Genomic DNA, 27,953 nt, shown 5'->3' on the forward strand with positions numbered 1-27,953 from the left:
ATTAGGTGCAGTGTATCTCGAAGGTGCTGCTATAGAGTAAGGGTTTCTACTAGACATATGCGCGCTGACAGCTGGTCAGTTTCATTTTCGCAGTAGGAAGTTGTCCCGATGAGTAAGTAATTCACGGCGATTTGGTTTATTTGTGCTAACTGAATTGACGTCATTACGTGTCGGTGCAGGTAATATCTACACCGTCAATCTATTCAGCTCAAGAGGTGGAATTGTGCCGTCTGCCAAAATATATCGGTTCGGTATTAGTTTCGTTGTTTTCCGTATAAAATGACAGCGAACTAAGCGTTCTGCGGTGCACGCCGTCTGTTGTCTGAGGTGTTAGGAGCCTGTCTCTCGCGGGAAATGTTGTTGACATCCCGCCATCCCAGCTGTTCTCTATTATTGGGCAGGCCGGTGCAAACGAAATCTGATTTCTATTTTTATATGTACAGAAGAACGGGGAAAAAATAAGAACATAGCTTTTTTTTTCTCTGTTGCCTACTTTAGCATGCTGACAGCGTAGGTATAAGTGCTTTCTTGTGTGGATCTGGACCAATGTAATGGTGGTGCAAGAGAAAGTAACGACGGAAAGTGAAAGAAAGTGATTTGCAATAATAATAATGATAATAATAATAATAATAATAATAATAATAATAATAATAATAATAATAATAATAATAATAATAATAATAATAATAATAATAATAAAGACTTCCTGTGTTATTACATTAACACCTGTGAAACATACACTAGAGGGCTGAAACATCGTGCCCTTTGTGGCGACTGTACGTTTCCACTACACTGAAGGTTTCTCACATGGTCGGGCGGATGTGGAGCGACGTAGGCGCACCGAGGCTGACGCACCTCGCAGCTGCGGCTATGCGGACAGCTCGTCTGCTCTCCACAAAGCGTTTCAATGCACAGATGGTTGCTCCGACATTATGAACGTTTTCAACATTTATGACTGAAACGAACATTCGTTGCCTTGGCCCATATTTTACGCGGTAATAAAGGAACGAAAGAGTGGCTAGTAGGGTTAACGGAATAGCACCACTTGTCAGCAGCGGACTTTTTATGGCAAATGTCAGCGGCCTGGTCAGCAGTCGCTTGCGTGAAGTAGAGCTCAGACCCGCCGTGGTTGCTCAGTGGCTATGGTGTTGGGCTGCTGAGCACGAGGTCGCGGGATCGAATCCCGGCCACGGCGGCCGCATATCCATGGGGGTGAAATGCGAAAACACCCATGCACTTAGATTTAGGTGCACGTTAAAGAACCCCAGGTGGTAGAAATCTCCGGAGTCCTCCACTACAGCATGCCTCATAATCAGAAAGTGGTTTTGGCACGTAAGACCCCATAATCTAATCTGAGCTCATACGTATGCATTGTCAGAGGCGCAGTGGATTGCAACTCTTGCTATAAAGGATTCAAACACTGTGTTTTGTTCTGTTTTGGTTGTTAGAGGGGCACTTAATACAAGCGGTAACTTGAGCTGCAAATTGGTAGATAACATTTCTGTATATGTGAATTTGTCAGCCTTGGCGGAAGTGCAAACCTGCTTCTCTAGAAAGAAAGCGAAAATACTGCTGTCGCATCAGCTTATGTGACGCCACATATTAACGCGACAGCGTTAAGGAGCTCGTGTCGCAGAAAAGGAGGGGTCGGCGGTGGCGTTGGCCGTGAGGAAAAAATGGCGGAAGGCAATTCATAAGTAAAAGCAACTTGCAAGATGGGCTGGGTGGGAATCGAACCAGGGTCTCCGGAGTGCGAGACGGAGACGCTTTCACTCAGCCATGAGTTCGATACTTCAAAGCGGGACAAAAGTGTCTCTAGTGAATGCGGTGTTGCCTTAGAAACGTGCCGTAGAAAGTTATACTGCGGTGTATATCGGTAATTATGAGCATGTAAATTACAGAAGTCGCAGTTAAACGCGTAGCGAATTACGTTTCCGCTACATTTCTTCTGCGCTTGGCGCGGACGCAGAGCCATCTTGCGGCAAACACAGAAGACCCCCGCCTCATAATGTACGGCGCTGCCCCGAGAGGTGGCGTGCAACTCGCCTGCGTCTCCCCTTCGTCTCGTTTGAGCGCATTGGGGCCGTGCGGGGACCGGTGCGAGGATGCCCCAATACCCCTGCGTTTAATAAGTTTTCTCGCTCTCCCCCGTCCAACTTCCAGCGTGCGTCACTGGAACGCTCGTGTTAAGGCGACGCGGCTCCTCTTTCCGCTCACAGCGCGATTCCTAGGTGCATCGTCCGATGCGGGACGGCTCTGACGTGATCGCTGCGCCCTAGCGTGTCTGGTGAGAAAGCGTCCTTCGCGATATGTGCCGTGCTGCTGGCGAGCAGTCATGCATTTGCGTGGTGCTCCCAAGCGAGATAGAGGACGATCCCATTGAGGCGTCAGCCCCATGATCGCGTCCGCCTTCATGGCACGTCGCGGCCCGGCTGTCCGTGCCGATCACGACGTTTGGCTCTCGTATATCGTTTCTCCCTCCGAGATGCCGAGTTCTTTGGTTCGTTGCGCTTGTTTAGACACACGTTTCTTCTTTGTCTGACTCAAGAGCATGCCGAGCGAATGAGTGGGCGGTGCGAACGGGGTGCGATAACGCTATCGCGTTCCACTCTTGAAGGCGAAGCTTAAGCGTCCTCCAATTTTTGGCAGTGTATTCTGTGTGCTCTATATATAGCTATTCGAGAACAACGAAGGAATATATTACGTCCGTGAATGGATGAAACTCCAGCTGGCAGCTTTTGTGTGTCCACTGCTGTTGTCATTGCACGAGGATTTCTTAGTATGCGAGAACGCCGTGAAGCTTACAGCGTCCCTTCTTGCTGTAGCATCTCAGTTTACTTAAAAACAAAACAGAAACGCAAGAAATTTACGCAGCTTCTCGCATTATAATGACGCTTCCTTGCTAGGATCGAGCGCCGTTTGTTGGTTACTGCTTGCGTTCGTGTGATGACGGAGATGAGCTTTCTGACAGCACGAGGCACGTGGTCGGGTACAGAAGAAACCGCGTAGCTTGACAGGCAAAAAATGATTTTATATATATATATATATATATATATATATATATATATATATATATATATATATATATATGTAGCGTTCCTCGTAGTCTCACTTATAGGTTGTTGAAAATGGGTTTATAATGTTGGCCGGTATTTCACAAACACTTGACAGATTAGACATGAAGACACAGAGGGAGAAAAGTGAGTTCTTGTACACTTCTGCAATACCGCGTGACAAACATGACACATCATCGAAGCCAAAGACACGTGTGTGTGCATGACCACTCTCCTGGTTCGATGACGGCAGCTGTAGATTCTTCTACGGTGCCACACTATGGCGTGAAATCGAGCGTATAAGTGTGGCGCCTGTTTGAGAAAAGACAAACGTTACACCGAATACGTGAAATCTGCAGTGCGGTTGCTTAAGAGAGTTAAGTATAGAAAATCTGTTTTGTTCCTTTCCACTGACTTGTTTTTGTCCTCAACAAACTTCGTATTGAGATGTAAAAAAAAGAACATTATGCGTAATAGTGATCAATAGCCGGGCAAGGGAACAAAAGTTCAGGATCGCCAGTCAGCCTTTAGAGTCTGTGAAGGAGTACGTCTACCTAAGTAAATTAATCACTGGGTACCCTGATCATGAGAAGGAAATTAACAGAAGAATAAAAATGGGTAGCAGCGCATACGGCAGACATCGTCAGCTCCTTACTGGAAGCTTACCATTATCATTGAAAAGGAACGTGTACAATCAGCGCATTTTGCCGGTGCGGACATATGGGGCAGAGACTTGGAGACTGACAAAGAAGCTTGAGAACAAGTTAAAGACCGCGCAAAGAGTGATGGAACGAAGAATGCTAGGCATAACGTTAAGAGACAAAAAGAGAGCGGTTTAGATCAGAGAACGAACGGGGTATAGTCGATACTCTAATTGACATCAAGAGAAAGAAATGGAGCTGGGCAGGTCACGTAATGCGTAGGTTAGGTAACCGTTGGACCATTGGGGTTACAGAATGGATGCCAAGAGAAGGGAAGCGCAGGTGAGCACGGCAGAAGTCTAGGTGGGGCGATGAAATCAGGAAATTCACGGGCGCTAGCTGGAATCGGTTGGCATAGGACAGGGGTAATTGGAGATCGCAGGTAGAGGCCTTCATCCTGCAGTGGACATGAAATAGGCTGCTGCTGCTGATGATAATGATTTTTGCAAGGGGTGGTTTGCCGGAGCTGGATTTCACCTACACCTCGAGGACGCTGGCAAGGACACAAGCGGCGATGTTTTGCGGGGGCGATTCGCAGAAAGGGGAAGACGAGAACGGCGCACCTCATAATCATGTCATAGTTTTAGCACGCAAGAAATTCATTTCAGTTTAAGACGAGGACGTCTCGCGTCCGTTCGAGCGGTTGCAAAAGCGTACAAGTGCTGATCTTGCGCTTTGCGCACTGAATTATAGTTCGCTGCTGGATGTTTCTTGAAGGGTTAATTTTCCTTGGAACATACGATACGAACGCCGTTGTTTCGCAAGACCCCTCCATCGTTTACCACTGCGAAGGTGTACCTACACGTAACAAAGAGGAAAAAAGAAATAGCAGCTGTCATCGAATTTGTAGGTTAGCGGCTGGCAATATTTTCGTTATCTTCTCACGCATAACGCATATCGGTTTTTTAAAAGTGCAAGAAAGGCACGTATGTATATGTATTGTTGCGCCCATTCTCATAGACGTGTGGGTAAAGCGCCTCAAGGAATTATGATAGATGATACATGGATTGAATGCGTAAACAGTAATGTGCCAATCAATCATACAACACATTTGTTTTTTGTTTCAGGAGCAGTATTAATGCATACAATATCATAAGAAACATGTGAATTTTTATGAATGGGATGCAACAGCGTAAGTGCCACACGAGTGCGCTATAAAAAATATGTAAGAGCTATAAGGCTTTTGGATACTAACTTCTGCCCCATTCGTGCTATTCTGTCACTGCTACGGCATCCGATAACAAATATATTGATACCTGATGGTACCTGATAAGTTCCGTATACATTTGGGACCATCAATGCAGAAAGCAGTGAACGCCATTGACGGTGTTATCGTTCTTACCTTCATTTGCAGCGGTAATGTAACGCCGTGATAGCTTCTTGTGCCTGAAAAATCAAATAATGAAAAGCAGCGTTTTAGATATGGACATCCTGCAGTTTCTATTCAACGCTTTTCACTTGGAGCCGTCAACATGCTGTGCCCGAAAGCAGAAGATGGGAGAAATACTACGTGGGGCTTTGGTTACTCTGTATATGACTAACGTCTTATATTATTTGTGACGTGTGGCGATTCGTTCACGACGATTCTGTACGCAGAGAAGCCCACGTGGGCGCAGTTTGTTCATTCTATTAATCAATGAAACTATGTACAGGTGCGGAAGTGCGAGACCACAGTCATTTGCGAAAACAAAATTAGCTTCGCTCGAGATGGCGGGACCCGCAGTGAAGTAGAATATCAGAGAAGTACCTTGGAACGTGAAGGAGACCCGTCATTAAGGATAAAGAAAAAATACTTGAAAGAGTAAGCATGTGCTCATACCAAATTTTCTTTTAAACTGAAAGGATACGTTTCGTAATTTGTCATCATCATAATCGTTATCATCATCATCGTCATCATTGTCATCATCAACTTGCGCCTGCGAATTCCCTAATTTCATCACCTTACCTAGTCTTTTGCTGTCCACAACTGTGCTCCCCTTCTCTTGGACTCATTCTGTAACACTAATGGTCCACCGGTTATCTAACGTACGCATCACGTGACCTGCCCAGCTTCATTTCTTTCTCTTAATGACAATTAGAATATCGGCTATCTCCGTTCGCTCTCTGATCCACACCACTCCCTTCCTCTCTCTTAACGTTACGCCTAACATTCTTCGTTCCATCGCTCTTTGCACAATCCTTAACTTGTCCTCGAGATTCTTTGTTAATCTCCAATTTTCTGCCACATAGGTTAGCACCGGTAGAATGCACTGATTGTACACCTTTCTTTTTAACGATAATGGTGAGCTTCCAGTCAGGCTCTGACAATGTCTGCCGTATGCGCTGCAACCCAATTTTATTCTTCTGTGAATATCCTTCTCGTGATCAGGGTTCCCTGTGATTACTTGACCTAAGTAAACGTATTCCTTCACATACTCTAGAGGCTTACTGGTGATCCTGAACTCTTGTTCTCTTGCCAGACTATTGATCATTATCTTTGTTTTCTGCATATTTATCTTCAACCCCACTCTTACACTTCCTCTGTTAAGGTCCTAAATCATTTGTTGTAATTCGTCTCCAGATATTCGCCCTTGATCCTTACTCCTAATCCTTCCCAGTTTAATAGCTTGAATACTTCTTCCAAGCATGCAGTGAATAGCATTGGAGAAATTGTGTCTTCTTGTCTGACCCCTTTCTTTATTGGTGTCTTTCTATATTTCTTGTGGAGAATTAAAGTAGCCGTGGAATCGCTGTAGATATTTTCCAAAATATTTACGTAAGCCTCCTATACTCCTTCATTACGTATTGCCTGTATGGCTGCTGGTATCTCTACTGAATCAAACGCATTTTCGTAATCTATGAAATCCATATAGAGAGGCTGATTGTACTATAAAGATTTCTCGATTACCTGATTGATTACACGGATGTTATCCATTGTACAGTATCTCTTCCTGAAGCCAGCCTGTTCTTTCGGTTGACTGAAGCCAAGTGTTGCACTTATTCTATTAGAAATTCATCTTGGTGAATATTTTGTACAGTACTGGAAGTAAGCTATTAGGCTATAATGTTTCGATTCTTTAACGTCTCCCTTTCTGTGGATTAGTTTGATGTTGGCATTCTTCCAGTTCCCTGGAACCATTGAAGTAGTGAGACATTTCGTATAAAGGGCCGCGAGCTTTTCAAGCATCTTTGACTGAATCGACTGTTATTTCATTTTATCCTGCCGCTTTTCCTCATTTGATGCCTTGTAAGCCCTTCTAACTTCATCGCTAGTTATAGAAGGAGCCTCTGTAACCTGTAATTTGTATTGTTTATTATTTATTTGACGTAGTTTCGGCCATCACTGTGAGAACAGCAATTTCTTGAATCGATGCCACGCCCTCCCTCTTTCCCCTCTTTATCACCTTTACTTTTCTCATCATCTGCAACTCACTGTTTTTCTTTTCAGCGACAAGAACTTAGTAACAGGAGTGGCTCTGCATTTCATGTTTGAAGATGAAAATCAACATGCTTCAGGTACTTTTTATTAGCTACAAGTTACAAAGCAAATAGTCGGTAAAATTTAGGCTGATGAAAAGGTACAGACTACAATTCGTAGCGAATAAAAAGCATCTAAAACATTTTGCTTTTCGTATTAAAACATGTGGAGACGCTCCCGTCACTGTTTTTGCCGTTGTGAAAAAAACAAATGCTCGAGATCCGACGTGCCCTGTTGGAATCTATATACAGCGAAGCTTAAGAGGCAGTGTTCACGCGAACCTTCTTATCTGGCTCAAGGATGCCCCTAACGAGGAGCTTTGCAATGCAGTGCACCTTTGAACGCAACCGGCGTTCAAAGCAACCAGCAGGCGATAGCCACGGTCAAGAAAGTCCGGGATTGTTCGCAAAGAAAGCTTCGCCTTAAAATGAGTTGCAGATGATGAGAAAAGTAGAACTCATGAATAAGGTAAAAACGGTATGCGTAGCATCGATTAAAGAAATTATTATGTAGACTGGGAGGGCATGCAGCCCAGTATACCGTCTAGAAGCATGGACTGCCCAGACATGCCTGCAGCTTCGGTAGCTACGTCGGCGCGTCCTAAGCACACACAATTCGGGAATATTCTCACAAGGTACCACAAAAACGCTTCACACAATGTGTGTTACACGCCGGTGCTTTTGACTTTCAGGAGAGCTGACCGCTCCACAGAACGACCGCGAACATTGCTTATCTACGACTTCTGCTAAGCACACACGCCGACAAGCCGGTGAAAGGAGAGTGGTGGGCACAACGCGGTATCAGCGGACTGCGTGTGCTGAAAAGAAATACAGACACTAATCGTGGAAGAGCATGAGCTGTAGCTTTGTACAATTAAATGTGTAAAAAATCAGTTCTGCAGATGCCCCCAATGTGGTGGAAGGTTCTGTAGCACGAATCTAGAAAACCCGTATTGGTTTCCTTTGTAGTTTCATGCAACAGTTGGCTGGATTCCCTTTCGCAGCTCATCGTGCTAGCTGTGCGCGACTTCTTGAGTGTATGCCCAATGTGCACAACACGTACAGTATACTATAAAAACGCTAAACATGTGTTAAAATATAGAGACAAGTGCAAGTTTAACAGCTATCGAATACGGTAACCGTTTCTATGCCTTTCACGAGCGGGCTTCGCCCACGCGTTTTTGGTAAAAACGGCCAATTGCGAGCTCAGCTCGTCTGCTGTACTTCGAATTTTCTAGCAATGCCATGGACGAGCCTAGTTTTGCTTCAGTGCTTAGCTGGGCTTTTGGTAGACGACCGAAAACTGTCCATGAGGCAGCGCAATCAGAAACAAATATATTCATTCTGAGAAGGTAAAAGATATCGGCGACAGGGGTCTGCACAAATAATTTTGACATTTTTTGTCAAAATTAGAGGTAATATAATAGCGTGGCACGGATGGGGTAATTCCTCTACAGTATATACCGAGAAGCTAAACGAGTCGAGTTAGAATACCACGATAAGTGTAACTTAACAGCTAATGAACAGAACCAAAATGTATTATAAAGACTGCTGAGTCGGATATTAAACCATAACAAAATTATTGAAGCCACATCAACAGTGGCTTTTGGAGAGAAGTGAGCAACCAAAATGGCATTAACAATTAGCTTACACTAACGAAGTACAAAGGCATCGATAAAATAAAGTTATTTTCGAAGAACAGTTGCTGAACGCTTGAGCGTCGGCTTATCGCTAAGCTTGGTCTCAGTTTTGACTTGCGGATGTGGCCACAGTACTTTAGCGCTTTAGTGCGGGTGTACGAGACAGTATTTAATTACTGAGGATATAATAAAGACCCTATGAGTGTTAACACGGTTAGTATATTCAACGTCCGGTCGTGGCCAGTGATGAGTCTAATAGTTGCCAAGATACTGCTGTGACGAAGCATATTCTCAAAAATAGGCACTAAACTACAAAGAACACTTACCCGTAGTCGTGCTTTGCGCAGACGCTAGATGAAAAAGCGATGCTGCATAGTAGGAGCCCGAGCACAGTTTTCATTCTGAGAATGGTTATCGTGCAAGGAAAGGGTGAACTTCAAGCAAATAACAATGCCGTATTCACTAAAGTGTTTTATATACGGGGCGGGTGATTTTACTTTCAGAACAAAAACGACTTCCCCCTTTAGTTGACAAGCACGTTTTCAACCGGGGGCTTCGAACCTAGCGTCGCAGGAAGTGCGAGACAAGTTCACCGGAAGTTCAACCTATTTGTCAAGTGAAACACGCCACTCGCAACTGACATTCTTTGCCAGCAACACTCGTAATATTGCGTACATTATTGCTTTTCACTCCGACATGACGACGAAATGGCTAAGGTGTTCTGTTTTTCAGTACGATATCACTCCTTTTTGTTTTTAAGATGTTGCGTTAATAGCAGGCACATAGCCGGTTCGCTGTTGGGCGGAAGTTCGAAATGGTTTGTCGTCAAACCCTTCCTTGAAAAACACTGGCGGCAGTATTTCCCAGATGCCTTTTATGCATGGAGCTCGAACACTCGATTTTTCTGTGACTGCATTCCCTATACTTGTTAAAATTCCATATATGTGTCAACGTTTGTCTAGAACTGCACAGGCCGAAGTCGCGATTCAAAATCGTAAGCATTGATAAAAATAATCGATCTGCAGTGTCTTGCGCACGCAGTAAGATACTTCACAATAGTCCTGTATGGGATGTAAAAGTGATTATGATGTGTTTATGACGTATAAAAGGTTTTGAAAAAAAAAAGGAAAGTTGAGGTAGATGAACGTCTGAGCGTTTGCTGGCATCGCCTGTGTGTCGTTCTGCAGATGACGCCTTTCCTTTGACCTTTTTTTTCCGGTAATAATTTATGCGAGCGAGTTTCCGATATAGGCTGTTTTGCTCTTAAAGTAAATTCGATACGGTCGGTTTATCTTCCGTATTTAAAACATTGTTTTTTGGAGTTCGGTAGGGAGTTTACAATTGTCAACAAACTCGAACCCACTAAAATATTTCATTTTTTTACGATTTCTCGTTGACGTTTCCTTGAGTTGATGCGCGAAAGTGGAAACTGGCTTAGAAATGAATATTTAAGTGTGCAGCCATAGGATGTTAAAGAAAAAATGGGTCTAAAATAATTCAAATTAACGATTAGAGACGAAGTTTGTACCAATGTCTTTTAAGAGGAATTCTCTATTTTTAAGAACACATTATACTAAACGTCCTTGCACCGACTGTCTTACCTGTGAGGAGATAAATGTGTATAGACTAGGTTATGGCTCGAAAAAATTATTGAAATGTGTATAACTATGGGGCAAAATCTCACCGTTTGCCACGTTTACGCGAGATGCTTGGCTATGTGAAACTGTCCCCACCTAAATGACAAGATGTGGACGCCAGCTAGGCCCTAGAATTGTCGCTGACTGAGTCCGAACTCCTTATCATCATCAGTCGTTAAATATCTTACGATCTGTCGTATCACTAGATTCTTCCTTTCTGGATGTCTGGCTCCGTCGTTGAACGACAAACGCAATGCGCATGGGCGCATTATGCCGTTTGTGTAAGATTTTAACCACAGCATCGTCAGATTGCGCAATTTTTATAACGAGTGACATGTCCACGTTCACGTCGGAAAATAGTGCGCCCAGGTTTTACAGTTAGTTCGCGCATATGTGGCTTTTCAGCAGTGAGTTTAACATCCAGTGGACATCGCACATACCTATGTCTGACTGTTCACGGGACTATCCCAATACAGCGCTTCGCTTGGATGGTCCCAAAGATACAATACACCATCGACGCCATGCTGAAGCCGCTATAGACGTTAGAAGCACCACGATAACCAAGACAAAAACAAAATCACCAGCGTTATGGCACGACTTACGTGTTTGACACGTTATAACAGTTCATATAAACTGTTTTTCTGATCCACGAAGAAACCTTGCACACACCCCGTTTAACTAGGACTCATGCTTTGCAGTGAGCACAATATTGTAAGTGGGACGAAAGAGCGCAGACAGGGTACGTCGCACTGTGACACGCCAAAGTACAGGCAGCCGGTGTGCATCCGCTGTCGCATTTTTCGACCTTGCCCGGACAACTGCAAACACTTGCTGGCGCCAAAGACGCGGCACAAGCAAAGGACGTTGCTGGTGTGAACGCAGACTGTCCGTATTAATTTTTAACCGCGCGTCTCTAAACGACGAGAAAGTTATCTCAATTCTGCTGTCTTCACAACACAGTCATGAAATCGAAAAAAATTATAGATATAAGCCCGATGATGACCCAGCGCGTTCGACGAACGGCGATCGAATTCACTGACAACATGAAAGTGAGTTCTATACTCGGCGCGCGGTAAACGCTCTTTCCCTTAACTCTGCTGAGCTTCGTAATTGGCTAAACATAGTGCTATGCGTCACTGCCGTGTCTTCGCGGGAATCTTGAATGTTCGAGGTCAGGGGGCGTCCCCTGGTGTTTAGCGCTTAAATGCCTCTAATTTCTGGGCATGCATACATCTGAAAACGTTGCTATTTGAGGAATAAGGTGAGCCTACGGGACAAATATTATGCTGATCCCACGCGCTCTGGGAATCGATATTCTACCACCTTCGAGCAGCATGTAGAACGACTGCGGGCTGTGATGGAAGCTATTAGATCAGCAGGTCTGACGATAAAACCGCAGAAATGTCATTTCGGCTTTCGCGAGCTCCTTTTCCTCGGCCACGTCGTCAGTTCAGCAGGCATTCGTCCGGACCCTGAGAAGACTGCGGCAGTGGATAAATTTCCAAAACCAACCGACAAAAAGGCTGTTAGGCGATTCTTAGGACTTTGCGCCTACTACAGACGCTTTGTCAAAAATTTTTCAAGGATCGCCGAACCACTAACGCGGCTAACAAAAGAAGACGTGCCTTTCGTCTGGTTGAATGAGCAGGAGAATGCTTTCAATGAGCTCCGAAAGCGTCTTCAGAACCACCCAGTTCTGGCTCATTTCGATGAGGAAGCCCAAACTGATATTCACACAGACGCAAGCAATTTAGGCCTGGGTGCCGTCCTCATTGAGTGGCAAAACGGAGAGGAACGAGTCATTGCGTATGCCAGTCGAACACTTTCGAAGGCTGAGGTGAACTTCTCAGCGACAGAAAAAGAATGCCTCGCGGTGATATGGGCCATCAGCAAGTTTAGACCATACTTATATGGCCGACCATTCCGAGCTATCAGCGACCATCATTCGTTGTGCTGGCTGGCGAATCTCAAAGACCCATCTGGACGGCTCGCAAGATGGAGTCTACAGCTGCAGGAATACGATATAACGGTCGTATACAAGTCCGGTCACAAGCATAGTGATGCAGATTGCTTGTCACGTGCACCAATTGAATACACGGAATCTACGCTTAGGGAAAATGAACAGGATTGCCCGCTCCTAGGAGCTGTGACAACATCACAAATGGCTCAGCATCAGCGATCCGACGCGGAGTTACGCCTGCTGATTGATTACCTAGAAGGACACCCTGTCGACATTCCACGAGCTTTTGTCCGCAGCTCGTCGTCGTTCGTCCTGAGAAATAATGTCCTGTACAAAAGAAATTTTGAACATAGTGCAGAGACGTTTCTGCTCGTCGTACCTTCAAAGTTACGACTCGAGATATTGGAAGCATGCCATGACGACCCATCAGCAGGACATTTAGGAGTGAGCAGAACATTCGGTCGCATCCGCATGAAGTATTACTGGCCAAAGTTATTGAATTCTGTGCAACACTACGTAAGAACCTGCCGGGACTGCCAAAGACGTAAAATACCACCACTCATGCCAGCAGGTCTCCTACAACCGATACAGCCACCGGAAACTCCATTCGCTCAAGTGGGAATGGACTTACTTGGCCCCTTTCCCACATCGTCATCAGGAAAACGTTGGATCGTAGTTGCAACTGACTACCTAACTCGATATGCCGAGACAGGGTCTCTTGCCAAAGGAACGGCCAGTGAAGTAGCAGAATTTTTCGTCACTAACATAGTACTACGGCATGGCGCTCCTAAAGTTCTCATCACGGACCGAGGAACCATATTTACTGCGCATTTGACCCAGGCCATCATGAAATTGACGCACACCAGTCACCGAAAAACCACCCCATATCATCCGCAGACTAATGGGCTGACTGAACGACTGAACAGAACACTGACTGATATGTTGTCAATATACGTGGACATGGAGCACCGAACATGGGACAGGATACTACCGTACGCAACGTTCGCGTACAATACCGCTGTACAAGAGACGACTCAAATGACACCTTTCCAACTCGTTTTTGGCCGGACCGTCACCACAACCTTAGATGCAATGCTACCAGTAGATGAGACCTTCGAAAATGACAATGACGTCAGCGACTTCACACAAAAAGCCGAAGAAGCACGGCAGCTGGCGCGACACCACATTCAGCAGCAGCAGCAAACAGACGCGGACCGATACAACTTGCGACGAAGAGACGTCCAGTATGCTTCTTGAGACAAAGTATGGGTGTGGACTCCAGTACGGATGCGCGGCCTATCCGAGAAGCTTCTCCGTCGTTATTTTGGCCCGTATAGGATAATTCGCCGAATTAGTCCATTGAACTACGAAGTTGCTCCAGAAGGTCAAGTAACCTCATCACGACGGCGGCATCGAACAGAAATCGTCCATGTCGTCCGAATGAAACCATACTACGACAGGCAATAACTGCTTCCGCCTACAAACATTGCGAGCTCATGGCAGTCTAGAAACCACCGTCTTCTGTATGAGCATCGGGACGATGCACTCTTGGAAGGGGGACAATGACACAAGATGATTTCGAATTACACGCGCCAGCCGCTTCCTGCGTCCGTCCAGCTGTTTACTGCTACCTGCGAAAGATAGCGGCAGTGAAGCGGGCAACACGGGCTCGCAAGGCACGCGCAATCGGAGCAGCGTGCTATGAGCGCGGGACTCGAGGGAAGAAGAAGAAGTGCGGGACCGCGGCGAAAGAGACTGTGGAAATTACCTAATTGAAACCAATCGTTTTCCATGTTAGATTGATCGTTCTCCCTCCCTACCATAGCTTTCTTTTATTTCTTATCTATTATTAATTATTATTGTAATTATTATTATTATTTTCTTATACCCGGTTTTCATCTGATTATCTATTTTTTTTTCTCCAGACACAAAACGTTTACTTTTAAGCTCACACGCCCAAATTGTTAACTCCCTTGTTTCATTTTTATTTTTAGGCACCTAATTAAACCGCCCGATTCTTGGCCAATCCCCCACTGTGGGTATGTGCCACGGCCACATAGGACAACAAGAACAACAACAACAACAACAACAACAACAACAACAACAACGTTTTAGCGAGGCTCTCGCTTAGCTGTTTGTCGGGCACAAGTTCGCCCAGCGTAAAGTTATTAAAGTAGCGTCACTCAACTGTGCGTTACAATATTAAGCGAAGCATTTTGCAGGTAGCTGGCTATTCAGCCCTATTTGAATTCTTCGAAGATTTACGATATGTACCAATGTGTTTGTATAAGGTAAGTAGTTGTGTTTGACTCGAGCCTGTGTGCGACGGTAGAAGCAGGACGACGACCGCATTATGAAGGTAATACGACATTTTTTTTATATCCGGAAAAAAAACAAAACAATCACGTCACAGCCTGTTCCGTTACGACCAATGTCAATTCCCAAGGCGGTAGAGCGTGGCACAGCATCTTCGTAGCGTTCTGCTACGAGGAATCGGGTAAGGAATTTGGGTTGATCTCGAAAGTGGGGTGCAGTCTAACACAGCGTCTCAAAGCGTTAGCTGCCACAAGGCAGGAATGGGGGAAGCTGGCACTCTCCGGCTGGTGACGCAAGGGAAAGAGAATGGTAAGTCTGTAGCCGAATGGAGACTTGCGTGCGCACATGAGGCTCTAGCTTGTGCTACGTCACGCGAAGCACATGCCAGTCGTCTCAAAGAGTGAGTGAGTCAGTGAGCACAACTTTATTAGAGCCCAGTGCAGACCTGGAGGTTGCACCGCGCCACCAGGCTACTGCCACGTGGGGACCGGCAGTTCTAGCCTATACCGGCCCTGTCGCGGGCGCGCTGGACGGCCAGGATTTGGTCTTGAAGGCTTGTGCTATGCAGAAGCGCACCCCACTCGGTCTTGCTGTAAGTCGGGCCGAGCGACCCGCACTCCCAGAGCATAATTATGTGCTAACGTAGCGGTCTGCCCGCAAGTCGTGCAGGCGGCGTCAGGGACTTTGTGTGGATAGATTTAATTTAAATGTGCTAATGATGGATACGAATGGGTTTGTAGTAAGCGCAGTGAGACTGCCTGTGCTCTGTTTTGTTTTGAGTGTTGGTGTGGGAAAACCCTCCTCGCCATGTAGTAATATTTGGTGATATCGTTCTGTGTGGTTGGAGTATCCTTATGTCCTGCGTCGCCGGCGCTGGAGCCATCGCCCATTTGTAGAGGAGTGCGGTCGGTGAGCGTGCGCGCTGCTGCATGGGCCGGCTCATTGGGGTTCAGGGCGACGCCCTTTACCGAGCCGACGTGCGCGAGGAACCAATAAATGGTATGAGATCTATCCCATCGCTGGTGTTAAAGATCCTGGTCGCTTGTATGGATATGCGGCCCTGTTGAAAGGCTGTGACGGCCGCCTTTGAGTCGCTGTACACCTCTGCACACCGACCATCTAGCAGAGCGAGTGCGATGGCCACTTGTTCGGCCACCTGCTGGTTCGTTGTGTATATTGTGGCGCAGTTCGTAGTTGAGCCAGTCTGGTCGACGACCACCACCGTAAACTTATTGCCGTCTCGATATGCTGCAGCGTCGACGAAGCTTGCACTTGGACTACACATTCCCAGATGCTTGAGTAGTACCATCGCTCTCTCCCGACGCCGTCCCTCGTTGTGCACGGGGTGAACGTTACGCGGGATGGGAGCAACGGTGACGTTTTCCTTATCCATTTTGGATATACGCTCACTGTTTGTTTCCAACTGCATCGGGTTGAACCCCAATGCGGCATGTATGTGCCGACTGGTCGTCGTGGTGGTCAATCTGGCCAGCTGAGAGCATTCCTGCGCTTCCGCTATCTCGGCCGCGGAGTTGTGCACACCAAGCTTGAGTAGGTTCTCGGTGTGTGTGCGTACGGGAAACCCCAGTGCTTTCTTGACAATCTTCCTGATTATAACGTCGAGCTTGTCCCATTCCGACCTGAGCGAATTGTGCGTGGCGACGGTGTAGGCAAAATGGTGGAGCCCGAACGCATTGATGAGCTTTAGCAAATTGTCCTCCCTAAGGCCCCGGTGTCTCCCGGAGATCCTTTTGACGAGCCGAAAAGCGTTGTCTGTCTTGGTGACTATCTCTCGCAGAGTGGTGCGTTTACCACTCTTTGCTTCGATAAACATGCCGAGAACCCTGATGGCGTTTACCCTCGGGATTTCCTTTCCGTCTTCGGTGTAAAGATGTATGTCACTTTCTTCCACGGGCTTCCATTCCTTGGGTCGGAAGCCCCATTCCTTCCTGTACAGTAGAAGCTCCGACTTCGTGGATGAGCATCTGAGCTGTTAGGCGCCAGTACGATTTCACCTCAACGATTGCTTCCTGCATGGCAACTTGCACCATGCCTTCGCTGCCTCCACTGCACCAGATAGTGATTTCGCCGGGGTAGATGGAAAGCTTGATGCCGTCTACGCAGTCTACGATGCCAGTCTCTTGGGCGGTCCAATCATGCAGATATTAAAAAGCACCGGAGAAATCACAGATCCCTAGGGCGTGCCTCGTTGACCTAGCGGTACGCAGCTGGCGTTGTCACGAGAGGAGCATGCGTGCGATAGTGGCCTAGCAATAAAGAAAAAAAAGGAAGGATCGCGGCCTAGTGGTTAGAGCATTATGTTGCTGTGCTTGGCGTTAGAGGTTCGATTCCACCATCGCTCACTTTTGAATTGTTTTTTGTAAAACGAAGTGATACAGGAACCTACCTACCAACCGCAAGCTGCCTGGTATGAGCCCAAGAATGCTTCCCATTAAGACGAGCTGATAGCGGAGTCGTTGGAGTTAGTAAAACCCCTAGGAGAATCTAAGTGACACAGTAGTTTCCTCGCAAATCGATTTTGACTAAGCGAGATCGCCTCTAAATTTCGGCGGTTTTCTCTACTTCAAACTTCTCACGTAATTTGGAACAGGATTTCGACCGCTGAAAACAGTACCGCTCATTTAGGATTGGTGGCTGAAGGGGGGAGTTGGAGGGTGGACTAGGTGTTTATAACTTATTTTCTCCTACACTTTTAAATGATAGTCTGTTAGGGAAGTCATTTGCAAAAAAGGCCCTTTCCCTTTGTTTGTACTCACGGTCGCTTAGGGACGCTACGTCATAGGAGCAAGCTGACTTATGTGTACTGGTACATCTGCATTCTTATGGGAGCATTTCTAAATCTGGTTCAGGTTCGGCTACATGTTTCTACTACATTTACCTTACACCACAAAATGATAACCACTTCGGTACGTCCCAATGATAGCAAATGGTCTTACCGCTCAGTATTCCATGGACAGAATTTGGCGCTCTTCTCTTCTCTTTGTGTCTCTCGGCTTCGTAATTAGGCGGACGATTTGCTACTAACCAGTTATAGGATACTGGACATCGATCTCACCCTTAGTTGGCACAAAGCAACTTGCGGGATCTACTGCCTTTCGAGAGTGAACGGCTGGCGCCAGCAGCTTTGACTTTATAACGCACTTCTTGTGCGCGTACTGTCGCGCTTAGTATCAGCTACACCGCGCGACCGCTTTGCCATGCTCTCGCCCATTGAAGCTCATCATCATCAGCCTATTTTTATGTCCACTGCATGACGAAAGCATCTCGCGGCGATTTACCTGCGTTGTAGCTCATACTGAGTGCGATAGTACATCTTCACTTTCCTTTCGCCCTATGTGTCTCATCTATCTGAACCCTCTGTACCCTCCCACCAGAGAATGTTAGAGAGTGGAGAACAATCCTAGTTAACGTCTTCACTTTTATTTTCTTTTTTTTTAACTTCCTCCTGTCCTAAAGGCAAGAGAGACAGGCCTCCCGTTATTGCGCTGAAATGTCAAATACAGAAACGAGCTCTAAGTGAAATCGCTCCTGAAATTGCGTTGTCCCTTGCATTCCTTTTCAGAGGAGGTTCCGCATAATCTTTTCTGCGCCATGCGTATAGCGCACGCATGCACTACCATATGCATGCACGTGCAACGTTGGTCACGTAAAGAGAACAAAATAACACTTACTTTCGCTCAGACTGGCATGTTCCTGGAATTCTGAGTGACTCACACTTCTGCCACGATGAATCACGCATAGAATTTACGTCCCAGGTCATTTCCCCACAATTAATCACTGGAAACCGGGACTTGTGAGACTGTACTCACCCGTTATAAATCCACAATATACTACAATTCATGCTTCACCAAGCACTTGTTTTTGTCTGCGCATCCTGCCTGGTCATCGTCCATCATCGTCGTGACATATTGGTCGTGTACCTCGGAAAGGACGTGGCGGCTGGTATGGAAAATACCACCGATGCTAGGAAGTCTCAGAGGCGAGACCACGGCGCGACACATGCACTCATTCGATGATTGGCGGCCCTCCGGCACCGTTTTGTCGCCAGTCAAAAACTACCTTCTCTTCTGCGACAGTCTGCACGAAAGCGTTTGCCGGAAATGCGCCGTCCGGGCTGCCACCCTTTCTTAGCGTATGGGAATGTGGAGCCCGAGCAGGGGTACGTTTTAAGCATGAAATCCTTTTAGCTCCCGTTTGCGGTGACCTTCAAATGACCTTGAGCCAGAAGCCAGAGCCTATTCGGATACTCAAACGAGAACATCCGGGCAAGATGCGAGAACAAAACGAGGTCATCCTAGAAACTAGTCAAGACCATATTACATACGCAAGTTATTTCTCACCCAAGTTACAAAAATATTGCTTCCGGGTTCTTTCTAATGTTTGTTCACAATACTTGTATCACTCAAACTGTAACTTCTAGCACGCTGAAGTTTTATTTGTCATTTCCAATAGCGACGTTCAAAAGGCAGATGCAGGGCACTATACACTTAATTGTCATCTTTTGAAGCTTAGTGCTCTTTTGAACGCCAGCGGTCCGCGAGTTCCGCGGCGCATCCGCCGCGCCGGCAGCGCAGGCAGCGTCCAAGCCGGCAGCGCCCGGCGCGCCGCGAATGGCCGTTTGACCGAGAGATACTTGTAATGAGGTTCTGTGACTGGAAACTATTGCGTCCATACCGACCGGTGTACAGTATGGAGTGGTGCGGTGTGATGTGGTGGGATGTGCTGTTGCGAAGACTCATTACACCCATTTTATGATTGGGGCTAGCATCGTCTACAACCAATCTGCTTTGCCAGTTGCCTTTTCATGCTTACATCTACTCTCATATACGGGAGAGGCAGCATTCTTGACAAGCGATTTTTAACCAAAGTCCCATGTTAACAGTGGAGCTTCGACGGGTGGATAGTGCTGCCTTCACAAGCCAGGGAGGGGCACGTGCGTCAAGCACTAGTTTGGTACGAGCTAGCTGGCTGAGTACTGGTCAATTAATTATTTAATTAATTAATTACACTTCAAATGTCCCGTTGAGGGCTTTTACAGGAAGGGTGGGCTGTTACATCAGTCCTTCTTTCTTTCTTCTGCAGCGCACAATGAATAGACCATGACGCAAGAACGTAAAAGCACATACTAGCACAAAATAGCAACTGTCAGCCACCGTGGTGCGTGCTATAACATTCAATTCACTTTTATTGCTGAATTTCACAAATGAGAGGTGCAGCGAGTTGGGTCAGTAAGATTGTCGACCGACAACTTCATAAAAACCTGTGCTCTCTGGCGCTCTTTCTGTCCTGCACTGAAACTCGAGGATACACTGAGCCTGGAGCGTGTTGCATGATTTCAATACGCCATCGGACTTGGGGGACTAACCTGTGCGATGAAAGCATCTTTACATTAAGGCTTGGAGAAACCGGCGGTGATACAATTTTGTCTCTCTTCTTTTTGACACAGTGAACAACATGTCAAAGGACGCCTCATCGATTTAAGGTGGCTTCCACGTTTAGTACTAGCTGGTTTTGCATTCACTGTTTCGGCAGCATTCAAAATTTTCTCTTTTGTGTGTGGCAGTCGTAGCTCGGAGAATCCCAATGTTTTTCACGAAGGAACCCCATTGCGTCGTCATTCATTGTGTAATGTGCCAAGCACGAATCCTTTTTATCCACCGCAGCGCGCCGCCGTTCACGAGACTGCCTACACCCTTGGCATGGGTAGACCAGGGCCTGATGCTTCCGTGCCTGACAACGCCGGGAGCTTGAACTATAGGAGCCCCGCTAACAACTATATTGTAAAGTCGAGGCTACGATATCATGTATTATCCATAGGGAATGATTGGTCATATGCATAATATCCACCAGATTGCGACCCGAACAAATTGTAGGGTGTAACCAGCAGCATTGTGCCCCATGAGCGCAGTAAGTGACATTACCTTGCTAATATTTTAAATTTTAATGCCATTTGCGTGATGCTACGCAGACAAACCGAATGTAAGTTGCCTTAATGTTCATCGAAATTTAATGCGTTCGCCAGGACTCATTCGATTAAGAAATGCGTACTACCGACGCCATAATTTGCGCAGTGCAGCACAACTGAAGTATTTCAAATAACGTCGATCATGTAAAAAACAAAACAATTTATACATCACTTTCAGCTACAATGCTCATGTCAGGAATTGTACTCGGCCAACTTTGTCAGGTTGGCGTTACAACGGCTTCGACGCGGCAAACGCCATTTTGCTTCTGGTCTTCGGATTTACATGCGTTTCCCCGCAGACCAGCTGGATCCGGAGAACAATAGATGCTTTGACGTCATACCAGATTTTTCTTCCCTAAGTTGTCCCCAGACTTCTGCGTTTTTCCTCTGTGCCTTCCCTGTGACGCTGTGAAGTACCTGGCGCGTCACGTGAACAGGAGAACATGGCCAACGTGCTTGGAGGAAGATCGGGAAGATTACATGAGAGTTGAGATATACTGTAGCTGAGATCACCTGTTGAGTGGGTCAACGGCTAAGTGCGTCAACCATCGCTGCGTGTTTCGGAGTAAACACTTTATTCAACACTCCTAAAAAAATTTACACCCTTTGGTGCTTATCTTGTCCCACCACAATAATCGCCATCTGTCTTGCCCGCATTTCCTTTCTTTAACGCTGCGAGCCTGGTACTTCCAAGTCACGAACGGCTTGCGCGTTGTCAGCGAGACACAGCATTCTCGACAGGAAAATAGCGAGTGCCAAGTTTTTAACAAAGAAAACCCAAGCAAGACAGATGACGATTATTGCTGTGGAACAAATATACACCCCAAAGGGTGCAACCGCTTTAAGAGTAAACGCAAGAACATGCTACATCACGGCCGAGATAACCACAAGAAACATGTGGAGGGGCGACAAATGCGGCAGAAAGAATCGCATCGTGACGACGAACAAGTTCCCGAGCACGTGAATTTGTCGTTAGGAAACGCTAAAGGTAGAAACTGTTGTATAATGCGGTTAATTTGTTTATTTTTGGATTTTATACGAGGAGAATTCACAAAGCTGTGAGCAGAGGGTTTCAGCTGAAGACTGTGTGCAAGAAAGGGCATTAATGCAGTGTTTAAAATCAATCGTCTGCAATGTGCATGAATTTGTGATAGGCGTTTTTAATGTCTGCAACTTCAGAGAATTAACGCTGTGGTGTTTCACTAACGGGACCTTCACTGTGTAGCAAACCGTAGTAAACTAGTACTCGTGTTCAGTTCAATTTAGTGATGTTGCATCGAATGACGAAAATGTTGAGTGGAAAATTTTTCTCGATGATAAAATCCGAACGCGGCATGCCTAAAAAGTTTGTGCGCCAGAAGTTCCCAGTGCAGTGCAACCATGTTTTTGTTAAACCAACTCTTGGCATGTCTTGAGATAATGCACTTGCACCGCGCTTGTACTTATAACACAACCAGTCTGCGGGAATAAGACAGTCAAGCGAAAATTTTTAAGATATAATACAGTATTAGGCTGAGTCAATAGATGTCACAGTAGAAATAGCTATCAATCAAGTAATGGTTACACTGAGTTGTAGCAAAGATGTTTCTATGTTATGGACAAGATCTCATGAGGGTGATCTCAACGTCATTTGCCGTTGTAATATGAGAGGCATTTGCAAAATTCCTTAACTGAAATCACTACAAAGTGAGCATAAACCCTTCAAGTGTTCGTGCTTGCAACCTCATAATCAAAAACTATTTTGCTGTTTGTGGCTACCTTGCAGAAAGGGTCCTGATACTGAAATGTCTAGTAGTGCATGAAATGGAAGACCAATGCAGTGCTGGTAAAGCTTTCTAACTAACTGCTTACACGAGGGGAATAGAATGTTCAGGCCTTTTATCATCACATGCAGAATCCGTTCTCTGCTCCTCACAAGCTGTTGTGATCCCCACTGGATTTTGTTGAGTTAACATCCCAAGTGGCTTAAGTTCTTCATCCTTACATGCAGTGCAAATTACGAGGACAAAATTTCTTATTTTAATGCAGCGAATGCGCTTTTTCTCAACGGGAAAGCCCATGAAAGCGTTTTCCTGCTGAACTTAGGTTAACCATGTCATACGGGTTTGATTCTTTTGAGCAACTCATATGATCAGAATCGCTTAAACTCGAATATTCACTTTGTTTGTAACAAAGGTCTTCATTTTTTCTTGGCTTGAATCATTCCTCTCAACTAGTGGTAAATCCAACCAAAACCTCGTTTAATAGGCACCTGCAAGTTCTTTTTAGTGATATCAGTTGGGCTACTCTCGCAGTTCTAAGTTCTAGCTGCGAAAATTTCAGCACTTTTACACCTGCTAGTTAGTTTGGCCTTTCATAAATGACATTGCCACATGGCAGTTTGTATAACAATTTTGTTTACCTGTAGAGTGTTGCCAGTTGTGCATGAAATATATATGGAAATACGCAAATGTTTTCATGTTATTGGAAAACAGTCGGGCGTGCATGCATGGATAGACAGAGATGGACAACACAAGTTCACTTGTGTTCAAGTCTGCACGTCTTTTTTTTAGCGTAAATCCCTACCAACTAGCTTAACTTTCTAAAGTTGTATACTTTATATCTCCCACTTGTCTTATGGTGCCAGTGTTACTTTAGGTTCATAGTGGTTCAGTTTCATCATGAAGAACACTTATGCGTTAAAATATTGCAGTTTTTGCAACAAGGTTCCTACCTCGTTAGTGTCCTGTATTAGGATCTCCATATCTCTGGAATGGTCTGTGCCGGGCTTCGTATGATAAGCCTGCTGGCATAAATTGTGCCGGCGTGCCGCCCCTGCGTAATATATGCCTGTATTTGTTTTTTGGGCCTTAGATGTCCTCAAACTACTTTTTTGTCTGAGGTCCATTTTCTAATTGACTGGGACAAATAAAACACTCATTCGCTCACTCATTACCGAATAGCGTTTCAACAGCTGTCACTCATGCCATCAGCCTGCAGTAAAAACTTGATGCCTTCCAGGACTTTAATATTGTCATCCACTGGCAAACGTGGACGGTAGCGTCTTAAGGACTCAGTGCAGAAACTGTGAAAGCAGCTACATAAAAAATTGACAGCACATGTAATTCTCCAACTCTATTTGGTATTTCGTCTACCCTTCAAACAAAACTTTGGTTAGACGTGGATAGTTGCAATACCATTTGTTCTTCACCTTGTAGAATGCAGCAAAGCTTTTGGGACATCTCTTTGGATGCAAGCACTTGTTATTCTTGCAATCTATATGAAAACTCAACCAGCTGCTTGAACTGAGGCCGCAAAAGAGTGGCTTCGTCAGTTTTCATCGTCGCACTTCTCTCAGACGTGTGTCCAGACGCGTGTCCAGACGCGTGTCCACTGCGTCTGGTTTCTTGTTCTATGACTGCACCAGGTAAGAAATGCACCGAGCAAGTTCAAAATTCGTGTTGAAAACTTGTTTAGTGAAGCGAGGATGCTTAGCAAAATCTGCGGATACTTTTAAGTGTGGCCAAGAAAACGAATGCCTGTCGACGTGTGCCTACAGGACAGTTGATGAGACTGATTGGCGACTGCGTTCCCGTGGACATCCTGACGAATACTACGCTTCTGCAGCTGTTAAAGATACGAATATGCGCTGTCCATGAGTTCTTTCATGCGATATGAGTACCTGAGAAAAATTATTGTCAAGTGCCGCTTTACTACAACACTCCCCTACCGTTTTTTCTATTGAATGGACTTTACGGAGTTTCCACACTCACGTAAGTACTTGGATGAATAGTGTGCCTACTTCGTTTGTGAACTTATGTACTAGATATCTCTACTCTGTTTCTACTTGTGAAACTGGCAGGTGTATGGAAAGCTAACTAGACGATTCCATAGCCTCTAGACTAAACTATAACGCAGCGGGTAGCGAAGAGTTACCTTAGAGGAATAAACCGTGAGGATTCTTTATTTGTCATGCATTACGTTGTAGCGACCGGTCATCACTTCGCCTTGCCTTACCGTGGGGGTCATTGCCCCCTGCGCTTTCATGGAACCGAGGTGGCTGCCCGACTGGGGTGCCACCACTGCCACTCGGCAAACTTGCTTTTACTTTTGAATAAAGCCAGTCGACTCTCCGTTCTCAACCTGACAAGACGTGTATTCCTTGCCACCGCTAAACCGAGCTCCCAACAAGTGGTGACTCAGGACATTTACGTTTTTTTCGGAGAAATTACCATGGACGACCCTGCTCCTACTCCTGCTGACAAAGACGACGCGAAGATTACGTCTCCTGTCGTCGCCGCAGAGCTTCAGCTACCCAGCTTTTTGTCCATGAATCCCCGAGTTTGGTTTATGCAAGTAGAGGCCCGTTTTCAATTCCGGCGCATCACTTCAAAGACAGCAGAGTACCGGCACGTCATCGCCGCGCTATCCTCCGACATCGCCGAGGCCATAGACGACTTGCTGGCGGGTACGCCTTCGGCCACAGCATACGACTACCTGAAAAGCACGGTTCTGCAGCGCCTCGAGCCATCACAACAGAGTAGGCTACAGCAGCTCCTCTCCGAGGAACTCGACAACCAACGACCGTCACAACTCATGCACCGATTGCGTCAGATACTGGGTGCGCAATCCGCCAATGAGAGCCAGCTTCCAATTTTGCGCGAGCTGTTCTTGCAACGCCTCCCACAGCACAGCTACCTATCGCCGCTGCGAGGATATCGGAGCCAGGAGGCCGACTCTCGCGCCTGGAGGAAACAGTCAACCGCCTTACAAGTGCAGTGGCGAAGCTGACGATGGGTGGCAACACTGGCGACCAACTTCGGCGCAACCATTTGCCTTCACAGCCTCGCAGTGCACCTAGACTCACCGCGCCAGTTGTGCTCGTACTACCGTCGCTTTCGCAAACAAGCAAGTCGCTGCACTCAACCCTATTCGTGGACGGGAAACGCACCGGAAGGTCGCTAACGGTGGCATGCGACATCGGCCCTTGAGCAAGCCGCCTATTCTTCGTAGTCGACCACATCACCGGCACTCGGCTCCTCGTCGACACTGGATCCAAGCTGTCTATCGTTCCTGCCACGGCCGCAGATCGTCAACGCGACAAGTCCACACCCACGCTCCACGCAGTGAACAACACTGCCATCGCGTCGTATGGGCTCCGGTCACAGACGCCAGACATCGGACTCTGTCGCTTGCACACATGTGTGTTTGTGATCACCGACATTAGTTTTTCTTACTGGGACAGGACTTCCTCAGCCATTTCAACCTAGATGTGAGTGTTCGCGATCGGCGCCTAAAGGATAACGTCACATCTTTCGATGTACTTGGCTTGCAGTCCAACCTCACCTCATCTGGCATCTGTACGTTTCGGCCGGCCTCAACGCACGACAAGATACTTGCTGAGTACCCGCAACTCACGAAGCTCCGAAACGATGCGCTGCCCGTGAAACCCAAGGTGGCGCATCATATCACCACCACCGGCCCACATGTCGCCGCCCGGCCACGTAGGCTCGCTGGACGGAGGTTGGAAGTCGCCCGCCGTGAGTTAGAACACGTGCTTCAGCTAGGTGTTATTCGTCCTTCCTCTAGCAGTTGGTCTTCAGCTCTCCATCTGGCTCCAAAGCAGGACAGTGGCGACTGGTGGCCTTGTGGTGATTACCGAGCTTTGAGTGCCTTCACTACTCCGGATCAATATCGCCTTCTTACATGCATGACTTCGATGCCCGTCTTGCAGGAACCAAAATATACAGCAAGGTCGATTTGATTTGCGCGTACCACCAAATTCCTCTCGAACCCAGCGACACTCTGAAGACTGCAATCACTACTCCATTTGGCCTGTTTGAGTTTGTCCGTATGCCTTATGATTTAAAAAATGCGGCGCAAACTTTTCAAAGGTGCATGGACGCCGTTAAGCGCGGACTCCCGTTGATTTTCGTCCACCTTGATGACATGCTCGTTGCAAGTCGCACAGACGAAGAGCACAAAGAGCGCCTTCGCCTTCTATGTGAGTATTTAGATGAACACGGCTTTGTTCTAAAGCCCCAGCAATGCATTTTCGGAGTTGAAGCCGTGGTTTTTATTTGCCACTGCACCCCCCCCCCCTCTATAGTACAGGTGTGTTTCTTCTCCAAAGCCGATTTGAAGAAGCTTAGTAGGTAAATGAGAGCTTCAGTGGAATAATAAAACAGAACCATTTATACCTCAACTATTTATGCAATTAAGAGCAATAAATAAAATAAACTACACGACAACACTTTTGCATCAGAACCGCATTGCTAGTTTCTTGAATAGTATACGTACATCATGTTTCTACACCGCTACTTGTTCTATAGTTGGCTGTACTTGAACTGTTTGTATAGTTTTGCAGCCTTTCTTTACAGGCTGAAACATTTTTGCTGCTTGCAAATATGAAAGTTGCATTGTCCATGACTGCGTGTCTACTTGTTGGGTTTTCAGCTTGGCATATTTCAGTGAGGCGGCGTATCCAATAACCGACAGCAGTACGCCGGTTCACGCATGAAGCGAAGGATTCCCAAACCTACGATAGGCATCATGTGTACCGACCACGGCACCGAAGTGCTATTTTGAAATTGCCTATAAAACGGCAATCATGTGAAAGTAATCTTGAAGCACCTTCTAAACCGCATCGCCGTACGGGGAGCATTAATTTGACTTAATATGCTATAACCGCGCTGTTATCATTGCTAAAACAAGCATTATCAGAAATCCGTTTTCTTCGGTTAATACGCCGAACGAGTGCTTTTGCTACGTACAATACATTTCAACGCTGCTAACAGCGCGGTTAAGGCGCATTGCAAATGTGCCGCGACGATGTTTTAGCAACGGAGCGCCGAAAATGCACCGGAGTATAATTTCCTGTATGTACTATAGTTCAAAAACTTGACAACTCTCGACTGAGCATCCCGTGGTATTTTATAAACGCTAATTTTCGCGCACTCGGGAGGAATGAACGGCACTGACCCTTTTTCTCTCAAGGTGCGCGACCAACGCCAGTCACACTGCGTTAAAATTAATGTACCCCTGTTAACTGTAATAAACTTCATAATGAGTGATGTCGGCAGTGGCATTGGGAAATGGGAGCTCTCCTGTGCTGGAGTAGGTGCGTCGAGAGGCGCACTCAGCCGATTTCAGGTTAAATACAGAATTAACATTCGTTCGTTACTATCTCCTGATCGTCGCGCAAGTGTGACATGTGCTATGAGGC

General features: G+C 46.2%; 1 protein-coding gene across 5 annotated transcripts in view; it reads left to right on the top strand.

Moving 5' to 3' along the window:
* LOC126531136 (glutamate receptor ionotropic, kainate 5-like) overlaps positions 1-27,953 on the top strand; it is a 193,160-nt gene that overhangs the window by 20,888 nt on the left and 144,319 nt on the right. The window lies entirely within an intron of this gene.

Source organism: Dermacentor andersoni, chromosome 5, assembly GCF_023375885.2.
Source record: "Dermacentor andersoni chromosome 5, qqDerAnde1_hic_scaffold, whole genome shotgun sequence".
NCBI classification, from domain to species: domain Eukaryota; kingdom Metazoa; phylum Arthropoda; class Arachnida; order Ixodida; family Ixodidae; genus Dermacentor; species Dermacentor andersoni.